Below are 24,686 nucleotides of genomic sequence, written 5' to 3'. Positions count from 1 at the left end.
GCCGAGATCCATGAAGTCGAAGAACTTGTGCCTCCGATTCGTAAGCACACTTATGCCCCTGATATTAACCCTTCCGATCTTATCCATGAAGAAGCAGTATTCCAAGCTTTAACCAGAATCGATTGGTCAACGGCCGATTTCCAGCGGCTGGGGAGGGATGAAGAAGTGTGTACACCAACTGATCCGCAACCGTCAAACCTTCGTGATGAAGAGTCCTAATCGGGTCGCCGGTTTATATGGCTACTGTGAAAAACAATGGCACTGTTGAGCCGCTTTAAAGCTTCATGTAATAGGATAGCTGAAACTTTGTTTATCTGCCATGCCATCGAGTGTAACACCGCGGATGTAACTTTCCCTATTTGTACTCAACTCTTGCCGTTTCCGGCGTTAAGTTATTTTATTTTCTCGGGTTCGGGTTTTTGTCTCCGTGTTTTGTTGTCGTTGTCATGCATCTCATATCATGTCATCATGTGCATTGCATTTGCATACGTGTTCGTCTCATGCATTCGAGCATTTTCCCCGTTGTCCGTTTTGCATTCCGGTGCTTTGTTCTCCTCCGGTGGTCATTTCTAGCTTTCTTTCGTGTGTGGGGATTAAACATTTCCGGATTGGACCGAGACTTGCCAAGCGGCCTTGGTTTACTACCGGTAGACCGCCTGTCAAGTTTCGTATCGTTTGGACTTCGTTTGATACTCCAACGGTTAACCGAGGGACCAAAAAGGCCTCGTGTGTGTTGCAGCCCAACACCCCTCCAATTTGGCCCAAAACCCACCAAACTCTGCTCCATGTCCTAGAGCGTTCGATCACGATCGCGTGACCAAAAACCGCACCTCTTTTGGACTCTCCTAGCTCCCTCTATGCCTATATATACACCCCCCTCCAAAAATTCGCGGATCCCCCTCCTCAAACCCTAAAAAAATCAGATCTCGCCGCCGCCGGACACGTCCGAACGGACCGGACATGTCCATTTTCTCCCCGCCGCCGCCACATGTCGCCGCCTGATTCGCCGCCCGGGTCCCCACTCCGCCGCCGCCAGGGCCCGCGGAGCCCGCGTCCGGCCCTCCCGGCCCGAGGAAACGCGCCGCCCCGCCGCCTCCCTTCGTTCCCACGCCCGGCGAGCGCCGCCCGCGCCCCTCACTGGCGCCCTTCGCCCCGACGCCGGCCGGCGACCGCCGCCCCGCTCCACGCCGACCCCGCCGCCGCACCGCGCCACCTCGCCATCGTCCGGCCCTGCCGCCGCACCGCCCGACCTCGCCGCCGCCGCCCGGGTGAAGTCCGGCCGCTCCATCGCCGGCCACCACCGCCATCTCCGGCCGGCCATCCTCGGGCGTCGTGAAGCTACAGTGCACACCGATCCGGATCTAGATCTGGGAGAAAAACCCTAGGGTTGACTTCTTCCCCTCTCCCCCTATTTTTTATGCATACTTTGACCGGTGATATCTCCGCATCCATAGCTCCAATTTGGACATATAGTATATCAAAATGTTCGTCTCGATGAGTACATCATTTAGCTCCAATTTGGACATATAGTATATCAAAATGTTCGTCTTGATGCCCGAAATACTGTTGGAATGAGGCTTCGTGAGTTAATTGTCAGATCTGCTAGTTCATCTTAGACTTTTGTCATTTTTGCCATGATTATTGTGTTGATGATATGCCTGTGAGTCCTTCATATGTTTTGTTAAGCATTTTGTTATCTTTCCAGAGGTGCAACCCATGCATTTTTGTGATGTGTGTGGTGACTTATGCAAGCTTGCAAAGTGAGGCACCCGGTAAATCTGTTTTCTGGGACTTAGTAGTTTTCACTAAGTCTCGGATTATTTAGTTCATGATGCCATATGTTCATGCTATTTCCTAGTGATCCGTGAATCTTTTGAGGATGATCACTAAAGGAGTTTTGTTAACCTTGTAGTGCTCTATCCATCCATGTCTTTACTTGCAATTATGGAGCACCCTAGCTTGAGTCAATCGAGGTCTACTTTTGCTTCGTTGTGAATCTGGGCAGATCGTCAACTTGTTTGCGATTTTGCCGATGTTATTGTAGTTGATCCGTGCATGCTATGCCATTGTTCTTGCCATGTATAGCTTGTATTTTGTGCCTTATTTATGGGTGTATGCTTGTATTGCCATGACGTGCACCGTGGAGAGTGCATCGAGCTCGTAAACATGCCTTCGTGAGTTATGTTTCAGCATGTCCCAGTTTTCACCAAGTCTGAAAACTGATTATGTTTTGCTATGTTCATGTGCTTGTTAGTATATTTTGTGATCCCTTTTGGCTCAAGGTCACTAAGGGACTTTTGTTAAGATTGTTGAGTAGCTCCATGCCATGTCTTTCTTTGTCATGTTCAGGTCCTGTAGCTTATTATTTTGTTGCTCCGAAGAGGGCTATATGATCTGAAATTTCAGACAAGTGTTAATTTCACTAAGTCTGAAATCTGTTTTCCATTTGCGTTTTTGCCATGCTTTTTTGAACCTCTTAATGGATGAATTGGCCATAGCTCAGTGCTAGGCTTTTGTTAAACATCTTGTGTGCATCTCTTCCATGTATTTTGTTGTCATGTTTGGGTGCTGTAGCATGTTCATTTCATTGCATTTAGATGCCTACTTGCTGTAAATCGCAGACCGGTGTCATATTTGAATCGCTTGCCATTTCCAAACCGTAACTACGATTCTGGCGTTCTTTATATCGTTTTCAAGCGATTTCATCTCATCTTTCCAGTGGCACCCTTGGAATTCCAAGTTGGGGCCAGGTTCATGCATTTCCTGTCATATCTTGCATTTTGCATCCCGCATCGCATCCCGCATAGCATATCATCTTTGCATCGTGTTGTTTGAGTTTGCACGTGGTTGATTGTATCCTTGTTGCTTGTTTGTCTTGTTTGGGTAGAGCCAGGATACGAGTTCGCTAACGAGGAGCCCGTTGAGTTTGCTCTTGAGGATCCAGTCAACTCTGACAACTGTGCAGGCAAGATGATCATACCCTCGAAATCACTACTATCTTTGCTATGCTAGTTTGCTCGCTCTTTTGCTATGCCATTGCTACGATGCCTACCACTTGCTTGCAAGCCTCCCAAATTTCCATGTCAAACCTCTAGCCCACCATTGTCCTAGTAAACCGTTGATTGGCTATGTTACCGCTTTGCTCAGCCCCTCCTATAGCGTTGCTAGTTGCAGGTGAAGTTTGGAGGCCGTTCCTTGTTGGAACATTTATTTACTTGTTGGGATATCATTATATTGCTAAGTTATCTTAATGCATCTATATACTTGGTAAAGGGTGGAAGGCTCGGCCTCTCGCCTAGTGTTTTGTTCCACTCTTGCCGCCCTAGTTTCCGTCATATCGGTGTTATGTTCCCGGATTTTTGCGTTCCTTACGCGGTTGGGTTATAATGGGAACCCCTTGACAGTCCGCCTTGAATAAAACTTCTCTAGCAATGCCCAACCTTGGTTTTACCATTTGCCACCTAGCCTTTTCCCTTGGGTTTCGCGGACTCAAGGGTCATCTTATTTTACCCCCCCCGGGCCAGTGCTCCTCTGAGCGTTGGTCCAACCTAGAGCACCGTGCGGGGCCGTCCCTTGGCAACTTGGGTTACGTTGGCTCCCGTACGCTTAGCTTATCCGTTGTGCCCTGAGAACGAGATATGTGCAGCTCCTATCGGGATTTGTCGGCACAGCGGGTGGTGTTGTTGGACTTGTTTTACCATTGTCGGAGTTGTCTTGAATTACCGAGATACCAAGTATGATCGGAACGTCTTGGGAGGAGGTCTATTCCTTCGTTAACCATGAGAGCTTGTCATGGGCTAAGTTGGGACTCCCCTGCAGGGATTGAACTTTCGAAAGCCGTGCCCGCGGTTATGGGCAGATGGGAATTTGTTAATGTCCGGTTGTAGATAACTTGAACCTTAAATAATTAAAATGAATCAACTGAGTGTGTTACCGTGATGGCCTCTTCTCGGAGGAGTCTGGGAAGTGGACACGGTGTTGGAGTAATGTCTGCGCAGGTTGCTCTCTGGTTTCTCGCTCGTGCTTTGCCTCCTTTTCTCGCTCTCTTTTGCGAATAAGTTAGCCTCCATACTTGCTAGTCGCTTGCTGCAGCTCCACTCATATTTTTACCTTGCCATGCCTATAAGCTTAAATAGTCTTGATCGCGAGGGTGTGAGATTGCTGAGTCCATGTGGCTCACAGATTACTATTACACCAGATGCAGGGCCTGATGATTCCGCTCCAGGAGACGCGTATGAGCTCAAGTGGGAGTTCGACGAAGACTCTCAACGATACTACGTTTCCTTTCCTGATGATCAGTAGTGGTGCCCAGTTGGGGGTGAACGGGACCATTGTCGCATGTTGGGTTCTCTTTTATTTTGGCGCCGTAGTCGGGCCATGAGTGTTTGGATGATGTAATGTTATTTATGTACTTGATTGACGTGGCGAGTGTAAGCCAACTATGTTATCTCCTTTTTATTATTTATATTACATGGGATGTTTGTGAAGATTGCCTAACTTGCGACATATGCCTTCAATGCGATTATGTCTCTAAGTCGTGCCTTGACACGTGGGAGCTATAGTCGCATCGAGGGTGTTACAAGTTGGTATCAGAGCCTTCCCCGACCTTAGGAGCCCCACTGCTTGATCATTTTTAGCGGCCGAGTTGTGTCTAGAAAAATGTTTTGAGTCTTTAGGAATTATATATCGGAGAGCTTAGGAATTCTTTTACTTCCCAGTCTCCTCATCGCTCTGGTAAGGCATCCTGACGTAGAGTTTTGACTCTTCTCTTCTCAAATTTCACTAAAAAAATTTTAGGATCACGCGGGTATCTTGGAATCGTTCCGAGGGTTTTATGATGAGAACATTCTCTTGGTGCCTCCTGTCAAGGGTTTAGTGGAAGTGTCCCGGGGAGTTGAGCTCTGAGGTGTTGTCATCATAATTTTATCGTTGCAGTTCTGGAATACCTGAGTTTAGTACGCCGACATCGAAAATCTCTTTTATGCAGTTCGTTGGTGAGATAACCTCGACGCCACCCAGTACTAGGGCGGGAGTTCGGGAGTATCCCCATAACTTGTATAACGGATGCTTTTCGAAGGTTGAGGTAGATGGTTTCCGAAGTTTTCTTGGTTATGTGTTGAAGGATGGATACAGCTGGATGTAGGAATTGCTAGTTTGGGTGAGATATTATGCTTCCCCTGTATCCCCAACACCTGATTGCATAACCGAAAAGGTTCGGGAGTTTTATAGGTGGGAATTCTAGTAGCTCTAGTTTTTCTTCCACGGATATTGGTTTGAGATTGGGATTTCTTACCGATTATTCGTTCTTGATCCGTACCTTGTTGATTTATTTCTCTACCTTAATTCTACGTGGCTTCTCAATTTATGGAGATGTGACCATTTCAAGAGGAATGCATTCGTTCATTTTGTTCGGATGTGAAGACTATATGTTGCAATTTTCATTCCGTTGGATTCAGCTTCAATAATTTATCTGTCAATGTGCTAATGGTGGTCAACCTCTTCAGGATGGCTCCTCCAACGCGCACGACTCCGAATCCTGATCCGCCACCACCTCCACCTCCTCCGGAGGCATGACAAGCTGTGATGGACGCAACCAATGCAAACACACAGCTGATCATGCAAATTCTTCAAGAGAGCAATCAAGGCAGTCAAGGGAATCAAGGCAGCAATCAGAGTCACTTTGCTACACTCAACCAGTTCCTTGCTAACGGGCCAAAGACTTTTAGCAATTTTGTTGAGGCAACCGATGCTGACGATTGGCTTGTGGATCTGTGTAAGCATTTCGAGTGCAGTAACGTCAGGCCTGAGGACTTTGTCAAGTTCGCTTCCTTCCAACTCAAAGATCAAGCTGCAGAATGGTTCCAGCAGTACAAGGACTCCAGAGGTGGACGTGTTATCACTTGGGATGATTTCCGTCGAGATTTCCGAGCTCATCATATTCCCCAGAGCGTGGTTGAAAGCAAGCGTGAGCAATTCCGCAATCTGAAGCAAGGCTCTTTGTCTGTCTATGACTACAACAAGTTGTTCCAGAAGCTCGCCCGCTTTGCCAAGCAGGACGTGCCTGATGAGAAGAGCATGATATATCAGTTCAGGGGTGGTCTCAGAGAAGAAATTCAGCTCGCTCTTGTCCTCTTCGAGCCCTTGAGATACGGTGAGTTCTACAACATGGCACTGAAGCAAGAGGCTGCTCAGTTGAGGTGTGATGCTTCCAAGAAGCGAGTCAGAGATGTTACTCCTTCTTCCTCTACTCAAGTGGCCAAGCAACAGAAGTTTTGGCTTCCTCCTCCTCCGTTCCGTCAGCCGTTTCAGCAGAAGAGCAAAGGTGGCAGTGGTTCTTCCCACCCACCCAACCCTGGCTTTCAGAACAAGTCTTCGTCTCAACCTCCAAGATCGAGTGCTCCGTATCACCGTCCGCTTTCAGAGGTCACGTGCAACAAGTGCCAACAGAAGGGTCACTATGCCAACAAGTGTCTCAACCAGAGGCGTCTTCCTCCTCCTCCTGTCAGATCGGCAAGTACAGCGGTGGTCAAGCATAACCCCAAGCATGCCAAGGTCAATTTGATGAATGCAGCTCAGGCAGAGGACTCGTCAGATGTCATCATGGGTAACTTTCCAGTTAACTCTTTTCTAGCAAAAGTTCTTTTTGACACTGGTGCATCGCATTGTTTCATGTCAAGATCATTTGTCTCCAAGCATGACTTCCTTTCACAAATGTTGGGTAAACCTATGGGAGTGGTTTCTTTGGCTAAGTCTATGAGGGCTACTTCAATAGTCCCGGATGTTTCTATCATGATGGGTGATTTCAAGTTTCTGGCTTCTCCAATGGTTCTTGGTAACTCGGATATTGATCTTATTCTCGGGATGGATTGGCTTTCTAAGCACAAGGCTCAGCTTGATTGTGCAGCCAGGCAGATTCAATTGACTCATTTGTCTGAGGATGTAATTGTCTTTGCCGCTCGTGATGATACCATTCGTCTGTTTTCTCTCAATGAGAAGGGTGAATTGGACGCCATCTCACAAATTCCAGTCGTTTGCGAATATCAAGACGTCTTTCGAGAAGAGCTCCCAGGAATGCCTCCGCACCGGCCAGTTGAATTCGTTATTGATCTTGAGCCTGGCACGGAACCTGTGTGCAAACGTCCTTACAAGCTCGGACCTGAAGAGTTGAAGGAGCTGAAGAAGCAACTCGATATGCAAGAGAAAATGGGTCTCATCCGGCCTAGTTCTTCTCCGTGGGGTTGTGGTGTTCTTTTTGTGAAGAAGAAGGATGGAACGGACCGACTTTGTGTTGATTACCGTCCAGTGAACAAGAAGACCATCAAGAACAAATATCCACTTCCCAACATCAATGAGCTGTTCGAACAACTCAAAGGTGCTCAAGTATTCTCCAAGCTTGATCTCCGTATGGGCTATCACCAGATTCGCATTTGTGAAGAAGATATTCCCAATACAGCATTCAGAACAAGCTTTGGTTCATATGAATACACTGTCATGTCTTTTGGCCTCGCCAACGCTCCTCCGACGTTCTCTCGCATGATGAACTTCATCTTCAACGCCTACACCAATGACTTCGTTTTGGTCTATCTCGACGACATTCTGGTTTTCTCCAAGAACAAGGAAGATCATGCCAAACACTTGCGTTTGGTGCTTGATAAGCTCAGGGAACATCAGTTCTACGCCAAGTTCTCCAAGTGTGAATTTTGGCTCGATGAGGTTCTTTATCTTGGTCATATCATCTCTGCCAAGGGCATTGCCGTGAATCCTGAGAAGGTGTCTGCAATTGTGAATTGGGAACCTCCTCAGAACGTGAAGCAACTCCGCAGTTTTCTCGGTCTCGCAAGCTATTGCCGAAGATTCGTTGAAAACTTTTCAAAGATCGCGAAGCCTCTCTCTAATCTTCTCCAGAAGCACGTCAAGTACGTCTGGTCTCCGGAGTGTGATATTGCTTTCAACACTTTGAAAGAGAAATTGATCACTGCTCCAGTTCTGACTCCGCCTGATGAATCCAAGCTGTACGAGGTCTTTTGTGATGCCTCTCTCCAAGGTCTTGGCGCAGTATTGATGCAAGAGAAGAAAGTTGTTGCTTATACATCTCGCCAGTTGAAGCCTAACGAGAAGAACTACCCCACTCATGATCTCGAGTTGGCGGCAGTTCTGCATGCTCTTTTGACTTGGAGACATCTTCTTTTGGGAAGAAAAGTGGACATTTTCACTGATCACAAGAGTCTCAAGTACATCTTCACTCAGCCTAATCTCAACCTCAGGCAAACTCGATGGGTCGAAATGATTCAAGAGTATAATCCAAGTATTGAGTACACTCCAGGCAAGGCTAATGTGATTGCTGACGCTTTGAGCAGGAAGGCTTACTGCAACAGTCTGATTCTTAAGCCTTATCAACCCGAGCTTTGTGAAGCTTTCCGCAAACTTAATATGCAAGTTGTTCCTCAAGGTTTCCTTGCCAACCTTCAAGTTTCTCCTACCTTGGAAGACCAGATTCGCCAAGCCCAGCTTCTTGATGCTATGGTGAAAAAGGTGAAGATTGGGATTGCCAAGAGTCAGTCCAAGTACAAGTGCTACCGCCTTGATGACAAGGACACTCTCTTCTTCGAGGATTGTATTGTTGTGCCCAAAGGTGACCTCCGTAAAGTGATCATGAACGAGGCTCACAATTCTCTCCTCTCCATCCACCCTGGGAGCATGAAGATGTATCAGGACCTTAAGCAAGCTTATTGGTGGACTCGAATGAAGCGCGAGATCGCTCAATTCGTGAATGAATGTGATGTCTGCAGAAGAGTGAAGGCAGAACACCAAAGGCCAGCAGGTCTCCTCCAACCTCTTGCCATTCCAGAATGGAAGTTTGACCACATTGAAATGGACTTCATGACTGGGTTTCCAAAGTCCAAGCGTGGCAATGATGCTATATTCGTTGTCATCGGCAAACTCACCAAAGTGGCTCACTTTCTGCCTATCAAAGAGTCGATCACTGCAGCTCAATTGACGGAACTCTATACCTCTCGCATTGTCTCTCTTCACGGTATTCCTCAAGTGATCTCTTCAGACCGTGGCAGCATCTTTACCTCGAAGTTTTGGGATTCTTTTCAGAAGGCCATGGGCACTAACATCTGCTTCAGCACAGCTTTCCATCCTCAAACAAGCGGTCAAGTCGAGCGTGTCAACCAGATTCTTGAAGATATGCTCAGGGCTTGTGTGATCTCCTTCGGCATGAAGTGGAAGGATTATCTTCCTTATGCTGAATTCTCCTACAACAACAGTTTTCAAGCAAGTTCGGGCAAGGCCCCATTTGAAATTCTGTATGGCAGGAAGTGCCGTACCCCTCTCAACTGGTCTGAAACCGGTGAACGTCAGCTTTTGGGTAATGACTTAATCACAGAAGCAGAAGAAATGTGCAAAGTCATCCGTGATAACCTCAAAGCAGCCCAATCCCGCCAGAAGAGCTACTATGATAGTAAGCACCGTGATTTGGCTTTCGAGATCGGAGATCATGTTTACCTCCGTGTCTCTCCTATGAAAGGTACTCGTCACTTCGGTATCAAAGGGAAGCTTGCCCCTAGATACGTGGGACCTTTCAAGATTGTCAGCAAGATAGGCGACCTCGCCTATCAACTCGAGCTTCCTTCAAACTTTGCAAATGTTCATGACGTGTTCCATGTCTCTCAGCTTCGAAAGTGCTTCAAGACTCCTGACCGCACCGTCAACTTCGAGGACATTGAGCTCCAAGAAGATCTCTCTTATCGTGAGCACCCAGTTGCTATTCTTGAAGAGACTGAACGCAAGACTCGCAACAAGTCAATCAAATTTGTCAAAGTCAAGTGGTCACACCATTCCGACCGTGAAGCTACCTGGGAACGCGAGGATCACCTCCATTCTGAGTACCCGGTGTTCTTTCAGTCGTAGATCTCGGGACGAGATCCTTTCGTAGTGGTGGAGTGTTGTAACACCCCGGATGTAACTTTCCCTATTTGTACTCCAACTCTTGCCATTTCCGGCGTTAAGTTATTTTATTTTCTCGAGTTCGGGTTTTTGTCTCCGTGTGTTGTTTTCATTGTCATGCATCTCATATCATGTCATCATGTGCATTGCATTTGCATACGTGTTCGTCTCATGCATTCGAGCATTTTCCCCGTTGTCCGTTTTGCATTCCGGCGCTTCGTTCTCCTCCGGTGGTCATTTCTAGCTTTCTTTCGTGTGTGGGGATTAAACATTTCCGGATTGGACCGAGACTTGCCAAGCGGCCTTGGTTTACTACCGGTAGACCGCCTGTCAAGTTTCGTATCGTTTGGACTTCGTTTGATACTCCAACGGTTAACCGAGGGACCAAAAAGGCCTCATGTGTGTTGCAGCCCAACACCCCTCCAATTTGGCCCAAAACCCACCAAACTCTGCTCCATGTCCTAGAGCGTTCGATCACGATCGCGTGGCCGAAAACCGCACCTCTTTTGGACTCTCCTAGCTCCCTCTATGCCTATATATACACCCCCTCCAAAAATTCGTGGATCCCCCTCCTCAAACCCTAAAAAAATCAGATCTCGCCGCCGCTGGACACGTCCGGACGGACCGGACATGTCCATTTTCTCCCCGCCGCCGCCACTTGTCGCCGCCTGATTCGCCGCCCGGGTCCCCACTCCGCCGCCGCCAGGGCCCGCGGAGCTCGCGTCCGGCCCTCCCGGCCCGAGGAGACGCGCCGCCCCGCCGCCTCCCTTCGTTCCCACGCCCGGCGAGCGCCGCCCGCGCCCCTCGCCGGCGCCCTTCGCCCGGCGCCGGCCGGCGACCACCGCCCCGCTCCACGCCGACCCCGCCGCCGCACCGCGCCACCTCGCCGCCGTCCAGCCCCGCCGCCGCACCGCCCGACCTCGCCGCCGCCGCCCGGGTGAAGTCCGGCCGCTCCATCGCCGGCCACCACCGCCATCTCCGGCCGGCCATCCTCGGGCGTCGTGAAGCTACAGTGCACACCGATCCGGATCTAGATCTGGGAAAGAAACCTAGGGTTGACTTTTTCCCCTCTCCCCCTATTTTTTTATGCATACTTTGACCGGTGATATCTCCGCATCCGTAGCTCCGATTTGGACATATAGTATATCAAAATGTTCGTCTCGATGAGTACATCATTTAGTTCCATTGCATCATTTTCATTTGATTTCATCTTGATGCCCGAAATGCTATTGGAAGGAGGCATCGTTAGTTAATTGTCAGATCTGCTAGTTCATCTTAGACTTTTGTCATTTTTGCCATGATTATTGTGTGCATGATATGCCTGTGAGTCCTTCATATGTTTTGTTAAGCATTTTGTTATCATTCGAGAGGTGCAGCCCATGCATTTTTGTGATGTGTGTGGTGACTTGTGCAAGCTTGCAAAGTGAGGCACCCGGTAAATCTGTTTTCTGGGACTTAGTAGTTTTCACTAAGTCTGGGATTATTTAGTTCATGATGCCATATGTTCATGCTATTTCCTAGTGATCCGTGCCTCTTTTGAGGATGATCACTAAAGGAGTTTTGTTAACCTTGTAGTGCTCTATCCATCCATGTCTTTACTTGCAATTATGGATCAACCTAGCTTGAGTCAATCGAGCTCTACTTTTGCTTCGTTGTGAATCTGGGCAGATCGTCAACTTGTTTGCGATTTTGCCGATGTTATTGTAGTTGATCCGTGCATGCTATGCCATTGTTCTTGCCATGTATAGCTTGTATTTTGTGCCTTCTTTATGGGTGTATGCTTGTATTGCCATGACTTGCACCGTGGAGTGTGCATTGAGCTCGTAAACATGCCTTCGTGAGTTATGTTTCAGCATGTCCCAGTTTTCACTAAGTCTGAAAACTGATTATATTTTGCTATGTTTGTGTGCTTGTTAGTATATTTTGTGATCCCTTTTGGCTCAAGGTCACTAAGGTACTTTTGTTAAGCTTGTTGAGTAGCTCCATGCCATGTCTTTCTTTGTCATGTTCAGGTCCTGTAGCTTATTATTTTGTTGCTCCGAAGAGGGCTATATGATCTGAAATTTCAGACAAGTGTTAATTTCACTAAGTCTGAAATCTGTTTTCCATTTGCGTTTTTACCATGCTTGTTTGAACCTCTTAATGGACGAATTGGCCATAGCTCAGTGCTAGGATTTTGTTAAACATCTTGTGTGCATACCTGCCATGTATTTTGTTGTCATGTTTGGGTGCTGTAGCATGTTCATTTCATTGCATTTAGATGCCTACTTGCTGTAAATCGCAGACCGGTGTCATATTTGAATCGCTTGCCATTTCCAAACCGTAACTCCGATTCCGGCGTTCTTTATATCGTTTTCAAGTGATTTCATCTCATCTTTCCAGTGGCACACTTGTAATTCCAAGTTGGGGCCAGGTTCATGCATTTCCTGTCATATCTTGCATTTTGCATCCCGCATCGCATCCCACATAGCATATCATCTTTGCATCATGTTGTTTGAGTTTGCACGTGGTTGATTGTATCCTTATTGCTTGTTTGTCTTGTTTGGGTAGAGCCGGGAGACGAGTTCGCTAACGAGGAGCCCATTGAGTTTGCTCTTGAGGATCCAGTCAACTCTGACAACTGTGCAGGCAAGATGATCATACCCTCGAAATCACTACTATCTTTGCTATGCTAGTTTGCTCGCTCTTTTGCTATGCCATTGCTACGATGCCTACCACTTGCTTGCAAGCCTCCCAAATTGCCATGTCAAACATCTAACCCACCATTGTCCTAGGAAACCGTTGATTGGCTATGTTACCGCTTTGCTCAGCCCCTCTTATAGCGTTGCTAGTTGCAGGTGAAGTTTGGAGGCCGTTCCTTGTTGGAACATTTATTTACTTGTTGGGATATCATTATATTGCTAAGTTATCTTAATGCATCTATATACTTGGTAAAGGGTGGAAGGCTCGGCCTCTTGCCTAGTGTTTTGTTCCACTCTTGCCACCCTAGTTTCCGTCATATCGGTGTTACGTTCCCGGATTTTTGCGTTCCTTACGCGGTTGGGTTATAATGGGAACCCCTTGACAGTCCGCCTTGAATAAAACTTCTCCAGTAATGCCCAACCTTGGTTTTACCATTTGCCACCTAGCCTTTTCCCTTGGGTTTCGCGGACTCAAGGGTCATCTTATTTTACCCCCCCCCCCCGGGCCAGTGCTCCTCTGAGTGTTGGTCCAACCTAGAGCACCGTGCGGGGCCGTCCCTTGGCAACTTGGGTTACGTTGTCTCCCCTATGCTTAGATTATCCGGTGTGCCCTGAGAACGAGATATGTGCAGCTATTATCGGGATTTGTTGGCACAGCGGGTGGTGTTGCTGGACTTGTTTTACCATTGTCGGAGTTGTCTTGAATTACCGAGATACCGAGTCTGATCGGAACGTATTGGGAGGAGGTCTATTCCTTCGTTGACCGTGAGAGCTTGTCATGGGCTAAGTTGGGACTCCCCTGCAGGGATTGAACTTTCGAAAGCCGTGCCCGCGGTTATGGGCAGATGGGAATTTGTTAATGTCCGGTTGTAGATAACTTGAACCTTAAATAATTAAAATGAATCAACTGAGTGTGTTACCGTGATGGCCTCTTCTCAGCGGAGTCCGGGAAGTGGACACGGTGTTGGAGTAATGTCTGCGTAGGTTGCTCTCTAGTTTCTCGCTCGTGCTTTGCCTCCTCTTCTCGCTCTGTTTTGCGAATAAGTTAGCCACCATACTTGCTAGTCGCTTGCTGCAGCTCCACTCATATTTTTACCTTCCATGCCTATAAGATTAAATAGTCTTGATTGCGAGGGTGTGAGATTGCTGAGTCCATGTGGCTCACAGATTACTATTACACCAGATGCAGGGCCTGATGATTCCGCTCCAGGAGACACGTATGATCTCCAGTGGGAGTTCGACGAAGACTCTCAATGATACTATGTTTCCTTTCCCGATGATCAGTAGTGGTTCCCAATTGGGGGTAAACGGGACCGTTGTCGCATGTTGGGTTCTCTTTTATTTTGGCGCCGTAGTCGGGCCATGAGTGTTTGGATGATGTAATGTCATTTATGTACTTGATTGACGTGGCGAGTGTAAGCCAACTATGTTATCTCCCTTTTATTATTTATATTACATGGGATGTTTGTGAAGATTGCCTAACTTGCGACATATGCCTTCAATGCGATTATGTCTCTAAGTCGTTCCTCGACACGTGGGAGCTATAGTAACATCGTGGGTGTTACATCGAGCATGCTTCATAGCCCGTTGTGACAATCTGTGCCGCCCTTGAGGATATATTTTATGCATAGTCTATGATGACTTGCCTTCCTGGGTACAAAAAACTTAAAAGTGTCTAGCGGTTTACCGCTAAACATGTCATAATATCCAAGAAGTATATAGTACTTGAGCTGAATAATCAAGTGTTTGTACAAAAAATAATGTATAGAACATACCTCATTGAGTGAGCAAACGTGTATACAGCAAAGGTGTTTAACACCAACCCGATACGTTTGATAATCTCATCTTCATAATGCTAGTCTATCTATTAAACCGGACCGGTATACCTACCGGATTTTCTTCATAACACTGGTGATTTAGTCAAACCATACCGGGTCAGTGACCATCGGTTTATAACTGATCATGAGCCAACAGCTCGTGGCTGGAAAGCAAGCCGGATCAAGGATGCCGGTTTATCAAAAAATACTTATGATTGTCAACAAACAGAATTCAAATAGGAAAATATACGAGGCTTTTTACGAGCTGCCAGGCTCCAAATCGAGGCTTTTCATGGGCTGCCAGGCCTCTGAGTTAAACCATTTAACAAAGCCTTTTAAGATGGGCCTCCAATTAACCAATCACCGTTTTAACTATGACAAGTTCAGGGTCTGTAAAAGATTGACTTGTCAAACGTTCGATGGGTCATGCCAGGATTACCTGGATAGGAGTGGCTTACTTGATGAAGGTAGGTCAACCCGGGGTTTTAGGTGAATACACCAGGCTTCCAAGCCATGGCTTGATAGCCAATTACGAGGGTCCTTTCAAACTCTTTGTTGCTTTGAAAAAAAGAGCCCCCAAGTAACTTTGTGAGAAATGCTCAGCGTGTGCCTATGTTTGAGTTTGTACAGTGTACAATACTCTCTTTGGCTCCACAAATTTTTCCTTGTGTGGCTGAAATGTCTATCAAGAGGTGTAGCTGTGGTTCAAACATGACAAAGCCCCCTAGTGATTTTCTTTATCTTTATGCAGTTGCTAAATCCGGTTTAACAAAGACGCCGCTTTGACCGTTAACTTGTAAAAGCACACATATGATATAAGAAAGAACAGATACCCCGCTTATAACGGAGGCTCTGGTTTATTATATGGTATATACACTATCATAAATATGTACAGGTAAAAAAGCCTATGGCTTCAAGTATAGTAAGACCGAAGGAGAGCTATGTTCCTTGGCCGCTTTGTCCCCTCCTCCGATTGACGTGAGTCTTCATGCTCTCGGACATCAATGAGGTAGTATGATCCGTTGTGCAGATTTTTGCTGACCACAAAGGGTCCTTCCCAAGGGGGGGATAACTTATGCATATCAGTCTGATCCTGGATGAGCCGGAGCACCAAATCACCTTCTTGAAAGGTTCTAGTTTTAACCCGGCAGCTGTGATAATGTCGGAGATCTTGTTGATAAATCGCCGAACGCGCTGCTGCAAGATCCCGCTCTTCATCCAACAGGTCCAGAGAATCCTGACATGCCTTCTCATTATTAGCTTCAACATAAGCTGCCACACAGGGCGAATCGTGATGGATGTCACTAGGAAGAACCGCTTCTGCTCCATAAACCATGAAGAAAGGCGTGTAACCCGAAGACCTATTGGGTGTGGTGTTTATGCACCATAACATAGAAGGTATGTCGGGTGGTAGGTCCGACATATGCCAGCGGGTGGCTTATCATTGTGGGAGCCAGTAAAACATCGCCGGTGCCTGGAAACGGGATGAGGCGAAGACATGCACGCCGGCGAATCTTACCCAGCTTCGGGGATCTCCATGGAGATAACACCCCTAGCGCTACTCTGCTGGGTTTCCGCATGATCACTAGATGAACAAGTAGCTACACGATGCTCCTTGAGCTGTTTGGCGAGAGGAGGAAGAAGGGCTCTGCTTGCTCTCTTCTCCTCCCTACGTGGTGTCTAAAACTAGCAGGGATCCACCCTTTGCATGGGTGTCCCGGGGGGTTTATATAGGCCTACCCCCCGAGGGTACAATGGTAATCTGGCTGGGCGTGGGGCCCAGCCGTCTGTGTCTTCGCTCTCCGGCTTCTGCACCGGCTGCAGGGGCCCGCCGGCTGGTGGGTCCCGCCGGCTGCCGGCTCCCTGGTTGACAGGCATGCCCCACTGTCCAGGGCCTTGTCGGTGGCTGGTTACTGTTGCTCAATCTTGGTGACGAGGGCTTCGCCGAGGTAAGCATGGCTACAGTGCTGCCGTCCGGCGGGTGACCACTGTAGCCTCACCGCGTCTTGTCTCCTTAATGGGGCGTCTCCTTCGAGGGGATGGCAAGCCGGCTGGAGAGAGCCGGCTGGAGAGAGCCGGCTCCGTCTCGGGCCGACTAGGGGAGGCCAGGCCGCCTTCAGGTGTCTCTCTGCCTGAAGGGGCCCACCGCCCGTGGGCCGTACTGGTAGCCCGTCGTGGATGACATCAGGGTCAGTGTGGCAACAGCGCCGCGCCGGACGGGTCATGGCCACCCGTACGGCGCACTATGCCAGGCGCGCTCCGGGATTCGGGGGTGGCAGGCTTCACTGTAGCCACGCCCCGTCACATCGCCGTTATGTGGATGCAGACTTCGGGGGTACGGTCTTGACCGCTTTATGGGAGCCGGCTCCTTGGAGTCGGCCTTCTCGCAGCCGGCTCCTCGGAGCCGGCCCTCCTGCGGCTTTCTTCATGAGGGTTGAAGTCGGGCCGCCTTCCAATAGCCGGCCTGGGAGACAGCCGGCCAGGGGAAGGCGACCCCATCTCTTGGATTCTTGAGAGCCGGATCGTCTCATAATTTTTTCAGAAAGGCCAGGGGGAGCCGGCTAGGCTACCCGTGGTCACTTACTCCGACAGTAGTCCCCGAAGCTGAGCGAGCTTCGAGGCTGATAAAGGGACGAGAAGCTTGGTCAGCTTCCTATCCTGAGGGGCCGGCTTTGCTTGTGCGCGCCGACTTCGGAGAGCTCCGTTTCTCGTAGGTGGGAACGCGGGCCACGTGGCGAGGAAATCCTGCCAATGCACGTGCGCGACGGGACGCCGCCGCAGGCCCGGGCTCGCCACTCGCAGGCCTCGGTCCGAGCATGGATCTTCCGCGGCCCACATGGACCGCTCGCCTTCCCGCGGCGGTTTTATTCTGCCATCAAGGCACAGTAATTGTGGGACGTGGGGGAGTGGGCGCGGTTGATCCCCACGTTCCCCCACGCCGCGCCTCCTCGGCTCCGCCGCGCGGTCTATAAGTAGTAGGAGGAGGGGGAGCGGCAGAGGCTCGCGCGCTCTCCCTCATTCCGCCCCCTTCTCGCCCTCCTTCTTCTTCTCTTCCCCGCAGCAGCTCTTTGCCGCGCCGTTCCGCCGCCGCATCGTCTTGCTTCTCGCCGTGCTGCCCCATGGCGCTGTCAAGCTCGTGGGATGGCTCCAACGTCCATGAGGACCACATCGCGTTCCTCCGCCAGATGCGATGCCTGCCCCGCGAGAACTTCGTTCGGGTTCGTCTAGCGCCGGAGAAGGAGATTTCGCCGGCACCGCAGGAAGGCGAGCGGGTGATCTTCCGCTCGCACTGCCTGCACGGCTTCGGCCTTCCGGCAAGCGGGTTCCTCCGGGCCTTCCTCGAATTCTACAACCTCCAGCCGCATCACCTCACGCCCAACGCGGTGATGCTGCTGTCGGCCTTCGTCACGCTGTGCGAGGGCTTCCTTGGGGTCCTCCCCAGGCTCGACCTCTTTGCGGAATTCTTCCAGAGCAAACTCGGCACCGTCGTCGCGGGCGTGCCCACCCCCTGCGGAGCCTTCATCGCCATGGGGCGGGCGAGCGAGAACAATCCGTTCCCGTCCATTCCGCTGATCCAGTCGGTGAAGCTTTGGCAGAAGTCTTATTTCTACGTGAGGAACGTCGCCCAGCAAGGCGACTACGTCAACCTGCCGGATTACATAGCCGACCCGCCGGCTAGGAGGCAGCCTTCATGGAGCTACCGGGCCAGGTCGCTGTCTCAAGCCGAGAACGCAGCCGTGTCCCGGCTTCGGGTGATGATCCAGTCAGAGGGCCTGACCGGAGCCGACTTGGTGGCCGCCTTCGTGGAGCGTCGGGTTCTTCCCCTCCAAAGCTGGCCTCACATGGTTTGTCAGATGAGCGGCCGCTTCGACCCATGCCGGCTGAGCACCAGGGAGATGCCTCATGCGGAGGTCTCCTACATGGTGAACTATATCTCCAACTGCAAGCTCGCCAAGGATTGGCGGTACGGCAAGGGGCCGTACTCTCGCGTCAACCCTCCGCCCGTCGTAAGTTTTTTCTTCTTTTCTTCCTTTTGTAGCCGGCCTCATGATAGCTGACTCTTGATCAGTTCGTTTGCCTTTTGCAGAACCCTCTTCTCCCATCGACAGCCAGGGCCGCGGGGGTAGAGCGCCAGCTCCTCCCCGACCGCATGATGGACGACGCCGACGACCCGGACATGGGAGCGGCCTCCATGGAAGACGCCATCGTGGGGGAAAGCGACAGGGCCGGAGGCGCGGGGCTCACGGCCGGCTTCGAGGACTGGCCGGATGATGCTGAGGTTGAAGTCGCCCCGCGCCGCCAGCCGGCGCCTGATCATCAAAGCGCGAGCTCGTTCGCCGCGCCAGCTGCTGGCGGCGGTGCCTAGAAGCGCAGGGCCGTGTCGATCCTCTTTGGCAGCCGTCCGAAGAAGTCCAAGGCTTCCACAGCGGCGACCAAGCGAGATGAGGCGGCCGTGAAGGCGGCCCGCTTCCACAAGGCGGTGAAGCAGCCGTAGGCGATCTCAGCGTAAGTCGTCGAATGCTTGGATATATTTTTTGTTGTTCTTCTTTTCAATTGAAAACTCTTCTAAACCTTTCTTTGCTCGCCGGACAGGGTGCTGCTTTCCCTTGAGCGGGGTCCGGGCGGCTCTGTAGTCGGGCCGACTGGAGGGTCTTCAGGCTCCCGCCGCGTGGATCCCCACGCCGACCTCAGGGAGGCCACGGAGCGGAACGCACGAGAGGCGTGGGAGGAGCGGGAGGCGGCAGAGCGAAGGGCCGCTCAGGCGATGAAGGAGTAGGCTGACGCAGCTGTGGAGACGGAGGCGGAGAATTCGCACAAACAGCCTCTGCTGCTAGCCATTCCCCTCCGCGTCGTGGCCCCCTACATTCCTGTGCCTCCGCTGGAGGAGGTCGACCAAGAACCGCCGGTGATGGAGCGGAGGGAGGACTCCGTGATCTTCATGGAGAGGGCGCCGCCGGCAGCGCCAACCGGAGTGGGCCAAGGCGGCCAGTCGGCTGCGGCGCCAGAGCAGCCGGCTGGGGGTGAGCCGGGAGCGGGAGCCGGCCTCGGGGTGCAGCCAGCAGTGCGCCAGCGCGCAGGGGGAGGCACCGCTGCGCCGGAGCCGCACCGAGCTTCGGGTGCCCGCCGGACGGCGGAGGCCTTGGAGGCGGCCAGCACCGGCACGTCCGAGTGGACTCCCAGCGGCGGGACGGGCGAGCTGAATGTGGCGGCCCAAGAGGTTCGAAACCGGCTTCAGGCCCAAGCCGCCTCGCTACAGCAATACACCCAGGAGTTCCTTGCGACGCGGGCCGTCATCCGGGTGAGTCTTCTATCTTTGGTTGCTTTTGTTCTCTTGATTTCTACCGTGGGGGCGCGTCAGCGCACCCACTGGGTGTAGTCCCCGAGATTCGGGCCGACTGCTGAGCAGTCGGGTCGGATCTTCCTTGACGACTACCTTATTCTCGCCTCCTGTCTAATCTTCCAGGAGTATCATAACCTCCGTGCTGCCGCCTTCAACTCCCAGGCCCAGGAGCTGGGTCGGAGAACCAAAGACCTGATCAGCAGCCAGAGTACATACTTGGCTTTGTTCATCTCCTGTGGGGGCGCGTCAGCGCACCCATTGGGTGTAGTCCCCGAGATTCGGGCCGACTGCTGAGCAGTCGGGTCGGATCTTTCCTGACGACTTCACCTTACTGGTTTTTCTTTTGTCTTTCGTGCTCGCAGAAGCCAACGCCGACTTAAGGGGGCAGCTCAGCAAGGCGCAGGCCGCCCTTCATGCCAAGGAAACCGAGTATGATGCCTTGGTCCTGGAGCGTGACCGCCTGGTCAAGAAGCTGGCTGACCAGGAGGAAAGCCACAAGGCGGCTCTGAAGAAGGCGCAGGATAACGAAGCCGCCTTGAAGGCCGAGTTCGAGACTGAATCGGCGGGCTGGCTGAGACTAGGCAAGCGCTGAATGAAGGCTTCGGCCGTATTGAGGATTTGATCGACGGTAAGCCGCCTTCCTCGCTCCTTGCCTGCCCCTTGCCGCCTGACTTGTGTTCTGACTTGAGCTGCTTTTTATTCTCTGTGCAGACTACTTTCCTGACGAAGGGGAAGACGACGAAGTAGAGGAAGACGAAGACGTCGAGCCGGCCGGTGGAACAGCCAGCCAGCCTCAGCCTGATCGTGCCTCCAGCAACGAGGCGCGTGCAAGCGCGCCCTCCGCGGGAGGCAGTGATCAGGCCGAGGTTCGCCAGCCGGCCGCTCCTCCAACCGGCACTGCCGTCTCCACCAACCTGCCCGGCTCTTCGGTCGCTCCGCTGGCTTAATCTGCCGTCCTTGTTTTTTTCCTGCTTGTTGCCTTCTGAACAATTTTATTAAGCTTCCGCAGTTCCACCCACTGGGGGTGTATCCAAACTATGTTGAAAGCTGGCCTTTTGAAGGTCTTTTATGTAAATATTATCGTGTGCATGTTTGGTTTCCATTCACGTATGCTTTTTATCCTTAGGCTGTTTCCTTTGCCGTCTTCCCCTTTGGGAAGGCAAGTACTCGAGCTTTCTTAGATTGGAGCAAGGTGAATGGAAGCCGGTCGGCCGGCTATTTTGGTAGCCGGTCGGCGGTGGGAGAAAAACCGGCTTTTGTTATATTAGTCCATTAGTCCCTAGCCGTTTTTCGTGTGGGCACCCGTTCCTGCCCTTAACTCTTGCCAGCCGGACAGCCGGTTCTTCGAACTGCGACTTTTGGCAAGAGAAGGCTTGGGAGCCGGCACACTACTTGTCTGACTGCGGGTAGGACTTCTAATATAACTCCAGGCGGCTAGTCCCCGGGCTGACTAGTCGAACCCGGTGCCGGACGGAAAAAAGTGAATGCAATGACAAGGCCATAAGCATGATACTTTTCATTTATAGACAAAAGATGGCAGTCCCCGAGCTCTCCTCGGGGGCCCTATTGTCTCGTACTTAGTACAAAAGTTAGCGTGATACATACTGCATTTCAGCTGTAAAACCTTCGGAGGAGGTTGGCATTCCATGGTCGTTCTGACTCCTTGCCGGAGTCGTCTCTCTTTCGTGCCTTCGGCTTCTGCGCGTCGATCAGGTAGTAGGAGTCGTTGCCTAAGGCTCTGCTGATGACGAAGGGGCCCTCCCAAGGGGCCGAGAGCTTGTGCTGGCCGGCTGTTCGCTGGATCAGTCGGAGCACAAGATCGCCCTCTTGGAAGGATCTTGGCTTGACCTTCCGGCTGTGGTAGCGGCGCAGGCCCTGCTGATAGATGGTGGACCGGCTGAGGGCTATAAGCCGGCTTTCTTCCAGCAGGTCGACGCCGTCTTCTCGTGCTTCCTTGGCCTCCGCTTCCGTGTACATGGTTACTCGAGGCGAGTCGAACTCGATGTCAGTTGGGATGACCGCCTCGGCACCATACACGAGGAAGAAAGGGGTGAAGCCGGTTGACTTGTTTGGTGTAGTGCGCAGACTCTAGAGGACAGCCGGCAGCTCATCGAGCCAACAGCCGGCTGAGCGCTCCAGTGGTACGATCAGTCGGGGCTTGATGCCGGAAAGGATGAGGCCATTGGCTCGCTCGACCTGGCCGTTTGACTACGGGTGGGCGACGGATGCTAGATCCAACCAGATGCCTTGCATCGCGCAGAAACATGTCAAGGCTCCCTTGGTGAAATTTGTGCCATTGTCGGTGATGATGTTGTGTGGCACGCCGTACCGAGTTGTTATATTTGCGATAAATGTGACGGCAGTCGGCCCATTCAGCTTCTTGATCGGCTTTGCTTCAATCCATTTGGTGAATTTGTCCACGGCGACAAGCAGATGTGTCATGCCGCCGCGCGCCGTCTTGAATGGGCCCACCATGTCCAGTCCCCAAATGGCGAAGGGCCAGGTGAGGGGAATGGTCTTGAGTGCTGAAGCCGGCATGTGTTGCTTGGAGCTGAAGAGTTGGCACCCTTTGCAGTGTTTAACTAACTCCTTGGTGTCATCCAAAGCAGTCGGCCAAAAGAAACCATAGCGGAAGGCTTTGGCGACGAGTGATCTTGAGGCCGCATGGTGGCCGCATTCTCCTTGGTGGATGTCTCTGAGGATTGCAATGCCCTTCTCTTGCTCGACGCATCGCTGGAGGACTCCAGTGACACTGCGCTTGACGAGCTCTCTGTTGACGATTGTGTATGCTCCGGCTCGGCGTTGGACTTGTCTTGCCTCTACTTCGTCAGCCGGCAGATCTTGGTTTATTAGGAAGTTGAGGATGGATTGAGCCCATGACGGAGCTGCGACTTCTTCTATTGCCAAAACGGCTACTATGACCAGGGCGGGCGGGCTGGGCGGTGAAATGCTGGAGTCGGCCGCCGCCTGTTGTGTTGGTGTAGTCTCCGGGCCGACTACCGCAGTCCCCGAGCCGGATGAGGCAGTCCCCGGGTCGGGCGTAACTACGGAAGTCCTTGAGCCGCCTACTGATACCCCCTGGCCGACTATCGATGTCCCCGGGCCACCTGCTTGGTTCTTCGAGCCAGACCAAGCCGCGTCGGGGTCAGGCGGCACGAAGATGGAATCGGACTCTGGAGACGGCTTGATAGACGGCTTGAGGAGGCGTTGTAGAGAGACGCCGGTTGGTATTGCTTGCCGGGTGGAGCCTATTCGAGCCAGAGCATCAGCTGGCTCGTTGTCGGCTCGCGGTACGTGGATGAATTCGCATCCTTCAAAATACCCGTTGATCTGCTGAACGAGGAAGAGGTAGCTTGCCATATTTGCGTCCTTGGCATCCCAGTCGCCGGATGATTGCTGGACCACCAAGTCCGAGTCGCCATAACATAGGATCCGGCGAATGCCGAGTTCTTTGGCAAGCCGGAGCCCGTGTATGAGCGCCTCGTACTCGGCCATGTTGTTGGAGGCGGCAAAGTGAATTTGCAGCGTGTATCTGAGCTTGTCGCCTTTGGGAGAGGTGAGGATGATGCCGGCTCCCAAGCCGGTGCGCATCTTGGACCCATCGAAGTGCATGCGCCAATGAGTGGAGTTGGGAGCCGGCGGTAGGTACTGGGTCTCGGCCCAGTCGACGAGGAAGTCGGCCAATGCTTGGGACTTGATGGCGGTGCGAGGCTGGTAGAAGATTGTGTAAGGGGCCAGCTCGATGGCCCATTTCTCCACCCGGCCGGATGCATCCCGGCTGCCCATGATCTCGGCCAGCGGGGCGGTGCATACGACCGTGATGGGATGCTCTTGGAAGTAGGGCTTCAGCTTCTTGGCGGCGAAGTACACGCGATAGCACATCTTCTGGTAGTGCGGGTAGTTCTGCTTCGAGGTAGACATCACCTCGCTCAAATAATACACCAGCCTCTGGACCGGCTGGGCTCGGCCTTCTTCTGGGCGTTGGACTATGATGACGGTGCTGACCACCCGGCTGGTTGCGGCAATGTAGAGGAGCATGGGCTCTTTCTCAGTCGGCGCCGCTAGGACTGGCGGTGTGGCCAGCATCTTCTTCAGCTCATGGAAATCTTGGTCAGCTTGGTCATTCCACTCGAAGTGAGTGGTCTTCTTCATGAGGCAGTAGAGGGGGAGAGCTTTCTCTCCGAGCCGGCTGATGAAGCGGTTTAAGGAGGCCAAGCATCCGGTAAACTTCTGGACGTCTCGAAGTTGGGTGGGAATCGCCATTCTCTCAATGGCCTTGATCTTTACTGGGTTGCATTCCATGCCGCGTTCGGAGACCAGGAAGCCTAGGAGCTGGCCGGCTGGTACTCCGAACATGCATTTCTCGGGGTTAAGCTTGATTTGGAACCGGCGTAGGTTCTCAAATGTTTCCTTGAGGTCTTCCAGCAAGGTGCCGCGCTTCTCCGTCTTCACCACAATGTCGTCTACGTAGACGTCAGCATTCCTGCCGAGTTGCTTGAGGAGGCACTTCTGCATGCAACGCTGAAAAGTGGCACCGGCATTTCTCAAGCCGAATGTCATTGTCAGGTAGCAGAAGGCTCCGAATGGCGTGATGAAGGCGGTCTGCAGGCGGTCTGCCGGATCCAACTTTATCTGGTGATACCCTAAGGAAGCATCCAAGAAACTCAACAGCTCGCATCTGGCCGTGGAGTCTATCACTTGGTCAATCCTCGACGGGGCAAAGGGATCTTTGGGGAAGGCCTTGTTGAGGCTCGTGTAGTCTATACACATGCGCCACTTGTTGTTCTTCTTTAGCACGAGGACCGGGTTGGCGAGCCACTCTGGAAAGAAAACTTCCATAATGAAGCCGGCTGCCAGAAGCCGGGCTATCTCCTCTCCCACAATCCTGCGTTTCTC

Source organism: Triticum urartu, chromosome 1A, assembly GCF_056163025.1.
Source record: "Triticum urartu cultivar PI428250 chromosome 1A, HENAU_Tu73, whole genome shotgun sequence".
Taxonomy (NCBI): domain Eukaryota; kingdom Viridiplantae; phylum Streptophyta; class Magnoliopsida; order Poales; family Poaceae; genus Triticum; species Triticum urartu.
Note: the sequence above shows the minus strand (reverse complement) of the source record.